The 14,089-nt window shown below is 35.0% G+C and overlaps 1 protein-coding gene across 2 annotated transcripts in view; it reads right to left on the bottom strand.

Annotated features, from left to right (window-relative positions):
- LOC140166066 (uncharacterized) overlaps positions 1–14,089 on the bottom strand; it is a 41,270-nt gene that overhangs the window by 13,024 nt on the left and 14,157 nt on the right. Inside the window, exon 2 of one of the 2 annotated variants that reach the window (XR_011860809.1) lies at positions 4,207–6,408. The exons of the other annotated variant lie outside the window; for it this stretch is intronic. The gene's annotated coding sequence lies outside the window, so the exon portion shown is untranslated. Of the gene's footprint in view, positions 1–4,206; positions 6,409–14,089 lie in introns of those variants that run through there. 2 annotated transcript variants of the gene reach the window in all.

Here is a 14,089-nt window from a genome sequence, read left to right as displayed (position 1 = left end):
TGCAGGCCCTAAATGAGAAAAACGTCAGGGAGCCACTTAAAAAGGTCACTAAAACAATATCTATAATAGGATGGTGGTCTTTCCCATGCAGGCTTGGAGCACAATAAGGGTACGTTGCATTTTAATCCACTTGTAACTTTGACCTTGTTAAGGGTATGGTTAACAAACCATTATCCTTGTTAAGGGTCATTTTGAAGACACGACGGTTGTCCTTGTTAAGGGTGCGTTTCTGAAGTGCATGCTTACCACTTTTCTATATGAGTGCCCCCCCCGATATGGTTTTGTAGGCTTATGACAAACCTGGGATGGCTTACATTCATTTGTTTGAAGCATGATTATATTTTAATTTTAAGCATGTATTGTGTTTTGCCCTTAATTCATGGCGCATGTCCTTAGTAACTTCCAGAAAAAAAAAAGAATAAGAAAACCGATCAACCCTTCTTAGCAATTAAGCCTGCACACCAGTAAAACAGGTTAAATGCATGTAAATTTCTTTTCATAGCAAGTTTACTATGTGTCCAGTGAGATCACCACTTCTTGAAAAGCATTTCTCGCAATATTCACATTGTTAAAGGTTTCTCCATGGTGTGAGTTCTGATGTGTCCTCTGAGATGACTGCTTCGCGCAAAGCATTTTTGACAATGCTCACACTGATAGGGTTTCTCTTTGGTGTGAGTTCTGATGTGTTCTTTGAGAGTACCTTTTTGTGTAAAGCATTTGTGACACTGCTCACACTGATAGGGTTTCTCTTTGGTGTGAGTTGAGGTGTGTCTGTTGAGAGTACCTTTATGTGGAAACCATTTATGGCACTGCTCACACTGATAGGGTTTCTCTTTGGTGTGAGTTCTGATGTGTTCTTTGAGGTTACTTTTTTGTGTAAAGCATGTATGACAATGCTCACACTGATAGGGTTTCTCATTGGTGTGAGTTTTGAGGTGTCTTTTGTGATTACTACTTCGTGCAAAGCATGCATGACAATACTTACACTGATAGGGTTTCTCTTTGGTGTGAATTCTGATGTGTGCTTTGAGAGCACTTGTTTGTGCAAAGCATTTATGACACTGCTCACATTGATAGGGTTTCTCTTTGGTGTGAGTTCTGATGTGTCTAGTGAGATCTTTCCTTTCTACAAAATATTTCTCACAATATTCACACTGATAAGGTCTTTTTTGTGTGAGTTCTGATTATGTGTTTTTTGAGATACCTGCTTGCTGCAAAGCATTGCAGACAATGCTCACACTGATAGGATTTCTCTATGGTGTGAGTTTTGATATGTTCTTTGAGACCATCTGTTTGTGCAAAGCATTTTTGACAATATGTACATTGATATGTGGTGTGAGTTTTGATGCATTTTGTAAGATTAGCAGAATATGCAGCACCCTTTTGACAATACTCGCAGACATTCAAGTTCTTCCGTCCACCATGTTTTCCACAGCATGCACATCTTATGTTTCTTTGAGCAAGTACATATTTCAACCTATGTCTCTTAACATGAGAATTCAATTTGTCCAAAGAATAAAAGTAAATTCCACAAAATATACAAGAAAATGGTGAACATTGTATCATTTCCATTGTTCCATTTTTCTACAGAGATGTAAATTAAGGTGTCAATCATATATTCAACATGAGAAGATGCATACAAGTCACAGCTTTGGATTTATTCTGCGTAAGAATCCATTATGGAATCAATGGATGTTTGTCCAGCAGTGAAGCAGCAAACAGGACCAGATGACTTCTGTATTGGTTTCTAGTGGTAACTTATGCTAGAATGCACCAAATTATCTGAAATGATGATAAACATATTCAATATCAATGATATTGTCCAATTTTTCCTAAATTTGCATATGTGTAAATTATTATTCTGCTATAAGTTTTGTATGAATAGAATGTAGGCAGTCTAAACTATAATCACGATCAAGGACGATCATCAAAGGGGATTGACCAATTAACAACCTATATATATTTAAATATTGCAGCCAGAAAATTTCAACAAAATCAGTGAAATATTGTCATTTTAAGAAATTAAAGTCCCATTCAGTGATTTCAGCGAATGTGTGAAAAATTAAAATTGTTTATTAATTGCTTAAAAGTGAAGGATAGGTCATTCAAATTGTCATTTGTCATGTAGAATACCGTATTTTGTCTTAAATACACGTCTTTCAGCTGAACCACTAGCAGGCTACATCTATGACAATAAAAAATTAAGGTACCAATATCTGAATTTTGATGATTTTTGCGATCGTCCAGATGAGCAAATCACTGAATGGGCCTTTAATTTCATATATACAGTGCACAACTTATAAGTTCCCCCTAATGCTTTTTGAAATAAATCGAAAATTATTTAACGAAATGTAAAATTGTAAAAGGTTATGAATAACCTTATTTGTTTTACAAATCTGTGCCAATTTGTAGTGTCACACATCATTGCGTTTGGCCACAATGGTTCATTATGTAAAAAAAGGAGGAGTTTTATAAGTTGCACCTGAGTCCATAGGAGTCGATTGTCAAACAATACAGTATGTTAGGCCTGTCCATGTGTTTGTAATGGAAATAAAACTTAAAGTCTAGATGTTTAGTAGGGGATGTGTCCTCCTGCACTGTTGACAAGTGCATTGCAACGTCGCCGCATGCTGTTTATTAAATTCCGGACCCGTTGCTGGTCCATGTTGTTCCATACATGTTGGATTGCTCGGGTTAGCTCTTGCAGTGTTGTGTTTTCATTGACATGGTCCCAAAGATGCTCAATGGGGTTCATGTCAAGATATTTTGCTGGCCAATCCATTCTTTCAATACCCTGATTCTCCAGGTATGCGTTCGTTATCATGGCACGATGAGGTGTAGCATTATTATCCATGAATATGAAATGTGCACCAATAGCACCATGGTAGGGAATGACATGTTGTGAGAGGATTTCATTAACAGCTAATTTTTCACCTCTCCTGTCAACTAGCCTTGATTCAAGGCTTTGTCCTTTTCTTTGACTCTAAACATTTTCTAAGTCAGAAAAATGCTCCATAAGTTCATAGACCCTGCATTGAATTTTTTAAGGCAGAAAATGAGTTGGAGTAGGCTAATCATGATAATCTAGAAAATTAGTCTATTGTAACATCTTCCAGGGTCTATGATTGCAAAAACACCATTCATTGAGGCAGAAAATTAGTCTCCGCCGAAGGCGGAGTTGGGCCGATATACCGCCGCCGAAGGCGGCGAGGGATACCAGAGAAATAGTCGGGAGGAGAGTTTAGGCAAAAACCAAATAGTGCCGTAGGCACGCATGTCATTGGCGATTCCCTGACTCATACACGACCGCAGTACCACTGTCACTATGTCTCAAGCCAGCGTGCCGAAGGCACGCTACGTGAGTGTCCGTGCCGAAGGCACGGACACTCACAATGAGGCCGTGAGTAGATCAAAATCATGATCGCTCTGGTTTGTAACATAACACTGACCCTGGGGGCCCTGGGGTTTGGCATTAAAGTGTGAGTATACATTATCTTAACTAATTAGTAAGTCGCGTGGCTAAGATTAGTGAGTGGATATAAATAGAGAGGACCGCCTGGATGAATATGGGAATAGTATATTGTGGACGTGCTTAGGCCTATAGTATTTTAATAACTTTGGGGAGGGGGAGGGGACACCCTAAAGACTTGGACAAGTCTACTGTCAACTGAAATTTTGTTCTCAATTTTCGAATTGCATTAGGCGCAACTCCCATACAACGAGCATTTTCTTTCACCGGTACATTTTCATCCAGCAAACTATTGCTCTACCGCGAAGAAAAACGGTATTATTAAAATGTGACTTTTCACATGTGATGAACTACTGGCGATGTGGTCTATTCTCACTGCAGTACATATCCCTTCCATCTCAGACATTTATTAAAACGAAAAGAATAAAACACCTGCTTTGCTTTTGAAGAAGAATAAGAATACCAAAGATTAAGTTTTCTTTTACAAACACATGAATATCCCTGGCCTACTGTCTTGTTTGAGAATTGAGTCCATATGGACTCAGATGCAACTTTTAACAGTGTTTAAAACGGTATCCTTTTTTTACATAATGAACCATTGTGACTGAACGCAATGACGTGTGACGCTAAAATTTGGTCCACATGTGTAAAACAAATAAGGCTATACCCATATCATTTTACAGGTCTGTATTTCGTCAAATAGTTTTCGATTTATTTTAAAAAATATGCAGGGGGGAACTTATAAGTTGTGCACCCTATACTTTGTGATATAGAACCCTAGCAGATATTCATTCCAAACAGCGCTTAGCCTAGTACGACAGACAAAAAATATCCTGTCCCTGGGCCTGACCGAGTCAGACTGACCAAGATTTATATTGCATTTTTGGAAACTAGCTGAATGTAATGAAAAAACATCGTTCATTATATTATCTCGTTAAACAATTATACGGTTTGAAATTTTGGCCCTCGGGAAACAAAAGTTACAACATTGATTGTGAAAATGACTATACATGTAAATAATATAACAGGTTGTGTGTAATCATGGCCCTTCCGTTCTAATCGGGTATACATTCATTTATCTTGAGTTCCTTGGACAGAATGGGAAGACTATCTACTGCTTCAGCAAATGGAAGCCTGTTCCTATAGTTTTGTAACGATTTTTGGTGGATATGATTAACTTAGAATCAATGGTGCTCTGGGAATTAGATATGAAAGTCTTCATCCTTTATAATGTGAAAATGAAATAAAAACACTAAAAAAATGAAGAAAAGCAAACAAACAATAAATCTAAACACCATTGTGATGTGCCCGAGTATAAATCTAATTCGTTATTATTTATCAAACAATCACAACCTAATAGTAGGTACATTTTGTATATAATGCATGTGACATGTTTTACATGCACAACCTGAAGCTAAGTTTTTAAGTGGTGTTCGGTTCACAATTTGTTGAAATCTACAAATTATGAAGAATTCATTTTGCCTTGGGCAGCATCTAGGTATAATCTGGTACCTTCCTCGAGTCAGTAAATTATATATTGTTTTTATTTATTTATTTATTTGTTGTTATTATTTTTATGGTATGACTAAAATGTAATTGTGAGAAGTACTTTAGCAAATAAAAGTATACATTTTCAGAAAGGAAAATGATGCAAGGAATTCAACTAGCATACATGTAACCGATTCCTGCAAAATTTATGTTTTTAAGAAAATCTCACAATTTCGATTTTACTTTACTGACTCGAGGCAGGTATAGCATGCTGCATGCTTACTTAACGTATGTAAATTTCTTTTCATAGCAAGTTTACTTTTCTGTGCAACAATCATATGAATTCAAATAAAAATGCAACTATCACTCAGATGTTTCCATTTAAAAAATGCATGTTCCGCAAAGGGTGTTTCACTTTGGTGTGAGTTGTGATGTGTCTCTTGAGATGACTACTTTGAGCAAAGCAATTATGACATTGATCACACTGATAGGGTTTCTCTTTGGTGTGAGTTCTGATGTGTTTTTTGAGAGTACCTTTGTGTGCAAAGCATTTCTGACATTGCTCACATTGATATGGTTTCTCATTGGTGTGAGTTCTGATGTGTGCTTTTAGAGTACCGTTTTGTGCAAAGCATTTCTGACATTGCTCACATTGATAGGGTTTCTCTTTGGTGTGAGTTCTGATGTGATCTTTGAGAGTATTACTTCGCGCAAAGCATTTCTGACAGTGCTCACACTGATAGGGTTTCTCTTTGGTGTGAGTTCTGATGTGTCTAGTGAGATCTTTACTTTCTCCAAAATATTTCTCACAATATTCACACTGATAAGGTCTCTTTTTTGTGTGAGTTCTGATTATGTGTTGTTTGAGATACCTGCTTGCTGCAAAGCATTTCAGACAATGCTCACACTGATAGGATTTCTCTATGGTGTGAGTTTTGATATGTTCTTTGAGAGCAGCTTTTTGTGCAGGGCATTTTTGACAATATGTACATTGATATGTGGTGTGAGTTTTGATGCATTTTGTAAGATTAGCAGAATATGCAGCACCCTTTTGACGATACTCGCAGACATTCAAGTTCTTCCGTCCACCATGTTTTCCACAGCATGCACATCTTATGTTTCTTTGAGCATGTACATATTTCAACCTATGTCTCTTAACATGAGAATTAAATTTGTCCAAAGAATAAAAGTAAATTCCACAAAATATACAAGGAAATGGTGAAAATTGTATCATTTCCATTGTTCCATTTTATCTACAGAGATGTAAATTGAGGTGTCAATCATATATTCAACATGAGAAGATGCATGCAAGTCACAGCTTTGGATTTATTCTGCGTAAGAATCCATTATGGAATCAATGGATGTTTGTCCAGCAGTGAAGCAGCAAACAGGACCAGATGACTTCTGTATTGGCTTCTAGTGGTAACTTATGCTAGAATGCACCAAATTATCTGAAATGATGATAAACATATTCAATATCAATGGTATTGTCCAATTTTTCCTAAATTTGCATATGTAAATTATTATTCTGCTAGAAGTTTAGTATGATCAATAGAATGTAGGCAGTCTAAACTATCCAATAATCACGATCAAGGACGATCATCAAAGGGGATTGACCAATTAACAACCTATATATATTTAACAATTGCAGCCAGATAATTTCAACAAAATCAGTGAAATATTGTCATTTAAAGAAATTAAAGTCCCATTCAGTGATTTCAGCGAACTTCTGAAAAATTAAAATTGTTTATTAATTGCTTAAAAGTGAAGGATAGGTCATTCAAATTGTCATTTGTCATCTAAAATACCGTATTGTCTTAAATACACCTCTTTCGGCTGAACCACTAGCAGGCTATGTTAGTACATCTATGACAATTAAAAAAGGTACCAAAATCTGAATTTTGATGATTTTTACTATCGTCCGGATGAGCAAATCACTGAATGGGTCTTTAATTTCATAAACTTTGTGATATAGAACCCTAGCAGATATTCATTCCAAACAGCGCTTAGCATAGTACGACAGACTAAAAATATACTGTCCCTGGGCCCGACCGACCAAGATTGAGAGGCCCATATAAAATTAACAGATGTGGAAATAGGAGTATATAATAAACTGACCATGTACCAGTAGATGCAAGTTGTAGTCCTACTAATTCATGCAATATTGGATGGCCTAGGGGAAAGTTAGCCCATATAAGCAAGACTATCCTTGCCTTCAAGGTGAAACAAACCTACTCATGTTACCCTCTGGCCATGGCCTGGCCTGGTATCAGATCTTACCCAGGGAAAGATGACATTCCAATATATGCCTTTAAATTGCATTTTTGGAAACTAGCTGAATGTAATGAAAAAACATTGTTCATTATACATCTTCTTTAAAAACAATTATACTGTTTGAAATTTTAACCCTCTGGAAACAACAGGTTGTGTGTAGTCATGGCCCTTTTGTTCTAATCGGGTATACATTCATTTTTCTTGATTCCTTGGACAGAATGGGAGACTATCTACTCCTTCAGCAAATGAAAGCCTGTTCCTGTAGTTTTGTAATGGTTTTTGGTGGACATAATTAACTTAAAATCAGTGGTGCTCTGGGAATTATATATCAAAGTCTTCATCCTGTTATAATGTGAAAATGAAATAAAAATACTAGAAATAAATGAAGAAAAACAAGCAAATAAACAACAAATCTAAACACCATTGTGATGTGCCCTATCTTACTATAAATAGGGGAATGTTGTATGTATCTATCTATGTATCTATGTATGCACATAAAGGCTCCGTCAGTTTCGATCCAAATATCACCAAATTCATACGGGACATTGAACCATATACCGAGACGGTTATGCGAAAATTTGGTTAGAAACGGTCAAGAATTGGCTGCAAAAACAGTGAAAAAGTGGGTAAAAACAGGGTTTTTGTTATGAAAATCGGTTACCAGCCTACGCGTCATTGCAGCTGGCCGGCAGCGTGTCGGCACCGCGTGCGTAATGCGCATTACGCCAATGCGCGCGTAAACGGCGCAGAGCCACACGACTTGCGAGCCAGAGACCAGTGGACATGATAATACGGAAAGAAAAAAATAAAGGACAAAAAGGTACATGGACGGGTCACGGGATACCGGGTGAACACGTCCGCAGACACGCTATGAAAGGGTGTAATAAATACGGGGAAAAGATGTGTGTTGTATAAACAACATGAAGCGGTACTATAAAGAAAAATTAAATTAAAATGAGGACAAAAAGGTATGAGTAATTAGGCCAACGGGTAGTAACTAAATGAAACGGGAAAGAAACAAAGAAGGAAAGAAACTAATCAGGAAATGTAAGGAAAAAAAGAAGCTAAAATAATGAGAACAGAATTAAGTAAAAAACATGGAAACGGGAAATCAAGCAGCAAAAAAAAAAAAGATGCTAAAAGGGAAATGTAAGAAAGAACAGATTTAGAAAATAATGGGAATGGGTTAAATAAATAAATAACATGGAAACGGAAAATCACAAGCTAAGCAGAAGAAACTTAAAAAGAAAATGTAAGAAGAGACAGATTTAGATTTTATAAATAAAAATGTACCTTTTCAATGATCCTATACCTGTTCAGTAATTCTTCCTGTTATAGTGAACGCTCCCATTTACTCATGTAGCGGGGACCCGCGCGAAGCGCGGGTATCCCGCTAGTAAATTCAATTTGTTATTTATTTATTTATTTATTAAACAATCACAACCTAATTAATACTAGCTATATTTAATGCATGTGACATGTTTTACATACACAACTTGAAGCTATATTTTTAAGTGGTGTTCGGTTCGGTTCACAATTTGTTGAAATCTAAAAATTATGAACAATTCATTTTGCCTTGGGCAGCATTAGGTCTGTTTACCTTCCTCAAGTCAGTAATTTAGATATTACTTAGTTATTTTTATTGTATACATGTCTAAATGTAATTGTGAGAAATAAAATTATACATTTTTAGAAAGGAAATGATGCAAGCAATTCAACTAATATACTGATTCCTGCACAAATTATTTCGATTTAACATTACTGACTCGAGGAAGGTATATGGACTATAGCAGGATTGCATGCTCACTTAATGCATGTAAATTTCTTTTCATAGCAAGTTTACTTTTCTGTGCAACAATCATGTGCATGAATTCAAATAAAAATGAAACTATCACTCACAGATGTTTCCATATAAAAAAAAATGCGATGTGAGTTTTCAGGTGTCTAGTTAGAGTACCATTTTGAGCAAAGCATTTTTGACAATATTCACATTGATATGGTTTCTCTTTTGCGTGAGTTCTGATGTACTTAAGATTAGCAGAATATGCAGCACTCTTTTGATGATACTTGCAGATGTTCAAGTTCTTCCGTCCACCATGTTTTCCACAGCATACAAATCTTATGTTTCTTTGATCACATACATATTTCATCCTATGTCTCCTAACATGAGATTTCAATTTGTCCAAAGAATAAATGTAAATTCTACAAAATATACAAGTAAATGGTGAAAAATATTTCACTTATTTCATTGTTCCAATTTATCTACAAAAATGCAAATTAAGGTGTGCCAATCATACATTCAACATGAGAAGTCACAGCTTTGGATTTATTCTGCTTATCAAGAATCCATCATGGAATCAATGGATGTTTGTCCAGCAGTGAAGCAGCAAACAAGATCAGATGATTGGCTTCCAGTTGTGATTTATGCTAGAAAAAGAATGCACCAAATTATCTGAAATGAAGATAAGCATGATATCAATTATGGTAATCTGTCAAAAATTTTCCCAAATTTGCATTTTTTTAATGTAATCAGGTTTCAAACTTTTGTGGAAAATACACTGTTATTCAGCTAGAAGTTTGGTATCAATAGAATGGGAAGTAAGTAATCTAAAACATCCAATAATCACAATCAAGAATGCATGTTCATCAAAGGGTCTTGATGAGTCTGCATTTGAACTTACAAATATTTGAAAATTGCAGACAATTTCAACAAAATATTGGTATTTTAAACAATTAATTTCATATGCTTTGTGATATAAAGTATTTTCTACTGTCTGGGAACTTGATGACAAGTGCTGATATTCCTTCCAAACAGGGCTTAGCCTAGACGGCGTAAAAATATCCTGTACCTGGTGGGTCCGACTGACCAAGATTTTGCATTTTGGAAACCTGGCTGAATGTAATGAAAAACAGCTGTTGCTAATTGGCCAAAGTGGATTTGCGACTGATTTTCTTTTTTACCAAAGACCCAAAGACAATAATATGTTAAGCTTTGTTAAGCTTTTGGTGTCATTTCATCACTTTTTCATCACCCTGGTCAACTGGTTGATATTAAGGGGGGTTGATCTTTTGTGCGTAATTATAGAGGGCCAGGGGATTCACGCTATCATTAAAAAAATTATTTGAAGAAGTCAAAGAGCCTTAGGAATAAAAACTGTAGTGTAATTCACGCCAGATACAGATTTCTTTATACAACAAAAATTAATTTTTAAAAAAAAAAAAAAAACAAATGTTTTATATCAATTTAAAATTTAGCCTGATATGGTACCTCTCGCCCTTATTTAGGTCAAGGCTATTTTCACCATTAGGCAAAAAAAAATATTGTTGTGTTGCCCTCAAGTGGGAAAATGGGAAAGTTGGGTCGGACGGTCGGATTTCTTTTTTTTTTTTTTTAAACCTTCAGTTTTTAAAAATTCCCTCAAATATTAAATAATGCTTCTTCAATTAGGGGACATTTGTCAATTTTGACTTCTGGATACCTGTTAGACATCAATTAAAGACTAGTCTTTCAATAAAATATTAATTCAAAGTGAAAAACATTGATTTTTTGAACAAATCTGTAAAAATCATCATTCAAAAAAAAAAAAAAAAAATTGCGACCCTGATTTTTCAGGATTTAGGGTCGGACGGTTGAGGGCAACACAACAATTTTTTTTTTTTTTTTTTATGCAGCGAACCACATGTGCTGCACGATTTAGCGACAGAAAAATTTGCTGTGTTTACGAACACAGCACTAAAACACAGCAAATGTCGCCCTCATCGGATTCGGAGCGTCTGACGAAATCCCTTCGAACCATCCGCGCCGGGCATCCGCGTAAACGTTGTTGATGTACATGTACGATGCCTGGACTCTGTGCTTCCACCATTCCAAATATTTCACCTGCTACGATATATAGGCCTACATTTCAGAAGTTTGGATTACGATACGTTTCAGATTTACAAATTTGGATATGCTCTACTTAGCAAGCCTACATGTACTGATGTAGTACTGTGAACTAGAAGTCTGAGGTACATTGTATCTACATTGTATACTAGTATAGCGAGGTATTAAATAAAGTGCCATATTCTTCAAATCAATTAATTTAAAGAATAGGGCACTTTATTTGTTACTGAGGTAAGTAATACTTTTCTTAATTTTAGGTAAGTCCTGATAGCTAAGTAAAAGATGACAGAGAACATGAGCAAAAATACAAATAATAATGTCCTGATAGTGGCCTACTTAGTACTTGGTGTAGTTGAAAAGATGTGATCTCTGAACCATTCTCCTAGCTCCCAGTACATTGTCGGACTGTATGCCTGCTAACCAATGCTCGGTAACCATGGTAACGATGGCTAGTTAAAAGTTAAAAGTTAATTTTATGTTACAGAGTGGCAACTGTGTTCCAATATCTGTGGTTCAAGTGAAGTTCAGACTTTTACATTTCTGCCTACCTGGTAGCTGAAAAGGAACATGCTAACAAATATAAGGGAGCATGTCCCACAATACAAAATTAATCAATAATTTAATCAAAAATAAAATTAAGAAAAACATAAGGGACGAAATAAATAAAAAGTAAGACCTCATCTTGTCAAGCATGATACGAGGAACATGAAAAAAAATACAAGGAGATTTATCCTACTACAAAATTAATTAAGAACAAAATAAAGAAAAACATAAGGGACGAAATAAGTAAAACGCAAGACATTATCTTGTCAAGCATGATATGAAAAACATAGAAAATAGAAGGGACCAAGCCCAACATTTAAAATAAAATAAAGAAAAAACACAAGGGGCGAAATAAATAAAAAAGCAAGACCTTATTTTGTCAAGCATGATACGAGGAACATGAAAAAATATACATGTATAAGGGAACATTTCCCCCACTACAAAATGAATTAATTAATTGATTAAAAATTAAATAAAGAAAAACACTAGAGTCAACAGACGCTGAATACAAGCCGCAATTTGACCCTATAACTTGACCCCTGGGTTACGGATGGGGTCAACTGCTCTTGCATTGTGCTTAGGATGTCATAAGAAATATTCCTGGTGAATTTCAGCTTAATCGGAACTTATACATGGATTTTGATTTTTGAAAATTTTTGATTGACCTTTTGACCCCCTTAATGACCTTTGACCTCAATGAAAAAAACCCTTATGTACACCGACAAAATGCATTGTTCCAATTTTAAATAAAAAATTCTAACATGTTCAGTTCTTGAGATGAAAATTCTTGAAGTTATTCAGCTAAAAACAGGAAGTGTCCCCTTAATGACCTTTGACCCCCAAAATAAAAATACCATGCATACATCAGGGAACACTAATTTATGTATGGTGGTTATATTATTCTTGTCTGTTTACATTTTGAGATAAAACATTTTTGAACATTTTTGATAATTTTGGTTTTTGACCGGAAGTAACCCCTTAATGACCTTTGACCCCAAAACTGTAGGCATCCTAAAGACCCTGGCTAGTAGCAATGCATGTGTGTTAATGGCGACTCTCTGCTATGTAATTTGTACAGACAGTGATTTTTTGAATATTTTTTACAAATTTTTCAGACTTTGACCGGAAATGACCCCTTAATGACCTTTGACCTCAATTCTTTTTGATAGGTTTTAAGCACTGCCACATGTTGATTCATATGCATGAGTCATATGATCATTGCATGTAATTTGTGGAAGGAGTAGCATTTTTTGTGAAATCAACATTTTTGACCATAAGGTCAAGGTCAAAGGTCACAGTCAGGTCAAAGTCAAATGTAAGGTTTGGCCTAGTCCAGTGGTCATTTGGCTCAAGTATGGTTGAAATCTGTCGAAGCATAAGAGAGCTAGGGCGAAACGTGGCAAGTCACGCAAAATGTCACGAGTTGCCAGATGAAAGAAGAAAGAATTGAGAAGAGACAGAACAAGCCGACATCCGTCGTCGGCTTGTAATAAGGGGCGAAATAAATTAAAAGCAAGACCTTATCTTGTCAAGCATGATACGAGGAACAAAAAAAAAAAAAAAAGATAATGGAGCAGAACCCCTCGAAAAAATTTTTTAATTAATCATTTAATTAAAAATAAAATAAAAAAAAACATAAGGGCGAAATAAATAAAAAGCAAGACCTTATCTTGTCAAGTATGATACGAGGAACATGAAAAAATATAAGGGAACATTTCCCCCATTACAAAATTAATTAATTAATTAATTAATTAATTAATTAATTAATTAATTAATTCATTCATTAATTCATTAATTCATTCATTCATTCATTCATTCATTCATTCATTGGTTAAAATAAAATAAAGAAAAACATAAGGGGCGAAATAAATAAAAAGCAAGACCTTATCTTGTCAAGCATGATACGAGTAACAGGAAAAAAATATAATAGAGCAGAACCCCACAACAAAATTATTTACTTAATCATTTAATTAGAAAATAAAATAAAGAAAAACACAAGGGAAGAAAAAAAATAACCTTATCTTGTCAATCATGATAAGAAGAACATGAAAAAAAAAACAAGGGAGATTTCTCATACTACAAAATTAATTCTTTAATCAAGAATAAAATAAAGAAAAACATGAGGGGCGAAATAATAAAACGCAAAACATTATCTTGTCAAGCATGATATGAAGAACATGAAATATATAAGGGAGCATGCCCCCACTACAAAATTAATAAATAATTTAATTAAAAATAAAATAAAGAAAAACATAATGGCCGAAATAAATAAAAAGCAAGACCTTATTTTGCCGAGCATGATACGAGGAACATGAAAAAAATATAAGAGTGACCATTTCCCCCATTACAAAATGAATTAAATAATTGATTAAAAATAAAATAAAGAAAAATATAAGGGGCAAAATAGACTAAAAGCAAGACCATGTCTTGTC

The sequence above is a fragment of the Amphiura filiformis genome, chromosome 12 (assembly GCF_039555335.1).
Source record: "Amphiura filiformis chromosome 12, Afil_fr2py, whole genome shotgun sequence".
In the NCBI taxonomy this organism is placed as follows: Eukaryota; Metazoa; Echinodermata; class Ophiuroidea; order Amphilepidida; family Amphiuridae; genus Amphiura; species Amphiura filiformis.
Note: the sequence above shows the minus strand (reverse complement) of the source record. Positions and strands in the feature narration are given on the sequence as shown.